Raw genomic sequence first — 4,874 nt, 5'->3', positions numbered from 1 at the left:
CTCTTCGCCATCGTCTTGCTTGCCTTCGTGGCCTGTGCAACCGCTCAGGATGCCAGCTCTCAGATCCAGGATTCATTCAACCAGTTCTTCCGTAGGTCAAGTCTCCGTTATTTCCCTTGATATCCTTTCGCACTTCCCTCAGTCTACCATGTTCGAAGTCTTGCCCGAGACCAGTTTCGGATGATTCATCATGAATCATAACCATTCCATCTTTCCCCCGCAGAGTCACCCAGCGGACAGCGACTCAATAAGACGAGTGAGTTTCAATCTCCTAAGTTAGCGGGATAGTGCAATATAATAGTCGAATTTTTCATAGGATCAAGCAATCTAACACCGCGAATTGCTCTCTCAATCGTCAGTGACCGACTTGAGACAACAGCTTGATGCGTTCCGGGATCGTTTCAACTCGGGGAACTTCAATTTCGGAGGCAGGAACACCAATCGGGCTGATTGAGACCGACGAAGGTTGAGCCGCACCTGATGCAGATTCGAGGACCGAGAATTCGCAAGGCTTGTTCAAGTCTCGCAATGAAACATGTCGTATGGGCTCTCCGCAAGCGGGCCATCACTTTACCGCGATCCAATAGAATATTAAGAATAAGGAAATTAAGAAGCTCGGCTCGAATCGGCATTATTCTTCACCGCTAGAATTCCGGAGTCCGACGATGATGCCTCGAGTGTTCGGGGTGATGGAGCGGTCCCTCACGCGTCAGCCAGATCTTTCTTGACGGTCTAGGGAATCGGCAATGACCTTTATCGGGCGAAATACCCTGCAGCCCCTGGATTTGTTCTGTCGATGTCTGACTTCCCTTCCAATTGAAGAAAAAAAGGCTGGACTGAAACGGCAGAAAACTTGGATGAGTCTGCAACTCGGTATAGCTGCGTAGAATTACGTTCGTATGGGACCTGAACATGATGATCCTCACAGCCTGATACATGAAGAGCGAGCGCTCCTGTCGTCTACCTTATTCCGATACTGGTTGATCGATCGAATTCGACCAAAATCATTTTATTTCGCTTCAGATCGGTCTTTTCTCTACGACTGCTCAACGGAATTCGGCCACGGTTGTCCTGATCGTGTGTACCGCGATGACCAGAGCATCGACGAAGACAGATCACGGGAATATATGGCTTCGTGAAACTTCTTTCTCAGGGAGCCAGACCAGTCTGGATCGTCCTGATTATTGACCTCCAGGCTCTTGGAGATGCGGTACTGCTGGCTGTTCGCAGTTCCAATGCTGTCTCGAAGTTCCTCGAACTGCGCGCGCCGTCGAGGATTGTAGTCCTCAGAGAGGTTGCCATCCAGAGAGAGGGAGAGAGAAACGTTGAGCGGAATTGGAGACTCTGGCAGCAACGTAGCAATTTCAACATTCTCCCGCTGACGACCGATCATCCTCGGGTTAGCCCTTCGGACAACTCACACGCGATGCCTGTGGAAAAGAAATGGCAGCTGTCGAACTGCGGGGCCGACCATCAGCTTCTGACCAAGTTTATTCCTCCACAATTCTATTGTGGGGGTATATGATCCGAGAATATATGGGTGTCCTTTCCCCAGCTTCCTTTTGGAGCTCTCTGGTCCCGGCTCACGGGGGCCCTCTGATCTCAGTACGCGCTAGACGGCCGAAGCGATAATGCCTGGCTCGAAAAATCTGCGCAAAGCTCGGGCTCCTTAGGTGAAGGCGACGGACCCGACTCTCAGACTCGACGAGGAGCTGCGCGTTCTGCCCGCATCGTGCCGGTACGAGACACTGCTGCAGATATCTTCGGAGCTTCGACACAAGCCAGAGATTCTTCGCTGAAGTACTCCGGGAAGGATCGTGCGATCATCGGCTCTGGCGAGGATTTCGCGCTGCGAGGGAGCTCCTGAGGCACCGTGGAATGTAGGAATGCACGGCGGACAATTCCTCAATTGTCTCTCTGCACCGGCCTTCGACGAATCCGGCCCGAGACGGTGTGCTCCAGAGGGAAAGCCGTGCCCGAATCCGGTCGCCGCACGGGAGCGCTTCTAGAGGCTCGAGCGACCCCCTCGCTTTCCTCAGATGCTTCCCCTGCGCTCACGTTGCGCTCCATCGGTGGGTAGACTGAACGAATTCGGTACGAGGGAGCTCAGGATGATCACAAGGAAATTCCCGAGCGAGAAAGGAACATCAGAAATGTATCGGAAAATTGCTCGTGGTGGCGAGACTCCAGGCGGCACTTTCAGTCAGCACGAGAAGATTTCGTTCCCGAATATTCCTAGATTCACTGAAAATCCCGATATGCGTCGAAGACAATCACGACGGGGCCCTATGCCCACGCTCCTTTGAACAAGGTGATTGGGGGAGCCAGTACAGGTACGAGCCCGCGAGGCGCTCGACTTCCTAGCCTTGCGACGGATGCAGGCGTGCGCCATGTTGACGTCGCAATCGTCAGGGAGGCCCCGGACTCAATTCCCGACATTAGCTGATGTCTTCTTGGACTAAGTGAGGCTCTCAATCAATACCAAGGATTGCAAGAAGGACCTATAATATCCGCGCTTCCGCCGCAATTGTGTGCGTGGCGACAATTATCTCTATTATTATTATTATACTAAGCTCGGATAGATCAATCTCAGTTATGCTGAAACTTTACTGAATCACACCTTTTCCAAGTTATCAGTTATCACCACCTTAATTCACTCTGCATACATGAATAAGTAGAAACCCCTGACGCAGTCCCACGTGTCTCCTTCATCAGTCAGAACTGAACAGGCAGGGCACCTGCAATTTTTTTTCTCGCTGCCAGGGCTTCATTTTATGTGTGCTGCCCTGTATCTCTCGAAGTCGTCAAGCGAATACAGAATATCGAACGATTGCTTGAAACGACTAAGGAATGAGCTCGGAACCAGAGCGGAGACTCTGATCGAATACGTTTTTAGCGTTGCTGCCTGCTCCGGGAAATGTCAGAACTTGTGAGCGCTCAACTCATAATAACACAATATGTAATAATATTCCCGCCGGGAACACGGGAGAGAATCGATTCTTCCGTTGAATGGAAGCTTGATCCTCCTTGTTCAAAGTCAGCTTGAAGGAAGATGAGATAATGGAAGATGAACAATGGGACAACCATGAGTTCCCTACCGCCAGTCTCAGCATTGGTGGAGGAAACAGGCGCTCTGCATTGCGGTGGCGAAATTTTGATGGGGAGCACGGCTCTGGCAGGTAGAGTTCGATCCGCTCGGAGTCTGATCAATGGAAGCGATCGAGCGAAACGGAGCATCTCGGAGAACGGGACTCTAGTGTTTTTTTCAAAACTTCGGGTTTATTCCTCAATCCTAAGAGAGATATATCTGAATATACATGTGTCTGTCTTTCGATTTCTAGCAAGCATATCTACTCTGGACGGACAGGAGGCCCATTGACCCCAGGGTGCAGGAAGGTGCACGATGGCCCGAAGCGGCAGTGCCCAGCACTGAGGAATTTGCACAAGGTGCGAGGCTCCTCAGGGGGAAACTTGGCTCCAGACCTGGACGACCCTCGTCTCTTGTGAGGTGCTGTTTGCCTCGACGGCATCATGCCAGTCTGGAACACCGGCGCGTTGAGATACGCGGGAGACTTGTATTGTGCGACCTCTCTATTTGGCGACTCCGAGGAAACGTCCCTCCGAGGAAGAAAGCCAAGCGCTGACTTCCTCCGAGCTTCGGCTTCGGCGAGAAACTCTTCGGTGAAATACTCCGGAATCGGTTGCGAATTCTGAGGTCGCGGCGAGCTTCTCGAAGAACTTCTGAAGGGCGGCGGAGCTGCGAAGTTTTGGTGGAAGTCGGGGATGAACCGCGGCGATGCACCAATGTGTGCCAGCACCGGCTGACGGCCTCCCAAGAATTCAATCTGCGAAGGAGTTCTCCATTGAGAGAGTGCTTCGCCAGCGGCTGTCAGTCCTTCAGGGGAATTTCCAGGATCACTTTGCTTGATCTTCTTTTCCCCCCCTGAACCATGTTCTACGGTCATTCTGCGCTTTGAGCCTTCAACCCTGGGCAGCAAATTCAGCAGCACGTCCAACGAGGGGTTAGCATGGGATTTCGTCTGAGAGGAGAATGATTGAATGAGTCCGGAGCTTGAGGTGATCTCGAGGAAATCCTCGGTCGGAGAATGAATATAAGAATGTCGACGAGAGGAGACTCACCATTCTGGATCCGTTGGGATGCTTCTGATGTATGTACTTGACTTTGCTTCGGTGGACTCGAAGTCTTCGCACGCAGGAAGCAGGAACGAAAGCACCGAAAAGCTCCGATACAGTGAAGGTCAAGTTGATGAGCAGCCTCCTTTTATCCTCATGTTCACGGAAGATGAGAGGGGGGGAGGGCGAGAGAGAGTCTTCAGCTCACCAGCAGTCATCACCAGCGCGAATGGGTGCGTCGCATTCCATTCCGAATACCTAACATATCATGTGAGGGAGGATTCTTCGGCTGAAAACGAAATTACTGCCTCTTTCAGAGATGGGCATGGGAGAGGGGCTCGGCGAAATGCGTAGCCGGGGCGATACTCGAGCCGACACAGTCAGTACGATGGGATCTCGCTCCTCAATTCCCCGAGATGTATTGTGAATCAATTATTATAATCACTATCGGATCATGGGAATTATTCATTCAATCCGGCTTTTCGGCGCACGGCCCGGAGCCAAAGCTATCCTGTTCGAGTTCGCGATCGTGGCGCCGTATGATTCGATTCGCTTTCCTCAAGGTATGCGAACCTTTTCACACCTTGCCGCGAGTTCCGGAGCGATTCCTTCAAGACCTATTCCCGAGGTAAGGATTGTAGGAGAGCTTCATCAATTCAATTAAGAATATCGAGGATTTTGTTTTTTCTCGCTGCCGGGGCTTCATTTTGATGTGTGCTGCCCTGTATCTCTCGAAATCG

The sequence above is a fragment of the Galendromus occidentalis genome, unplaced genomic scaffold (assembly GCF_000255335.2).
Source record: "Galendromus occidentalis unplaced genomic scaffold, Mocc_1.1 scf7180000077040, whole genome shotgun sequence".
Classification (NCBI taxonomy): domain Eukaryota; kingdom Metazoa; phylum Arthropoda; class Arachnida; order Mesostigmata; family Phytoseiidae; genus Galendromus; species Galendromus occidentalis.
Note: the sequence above shows the minus strand (reverse complement) of the source record.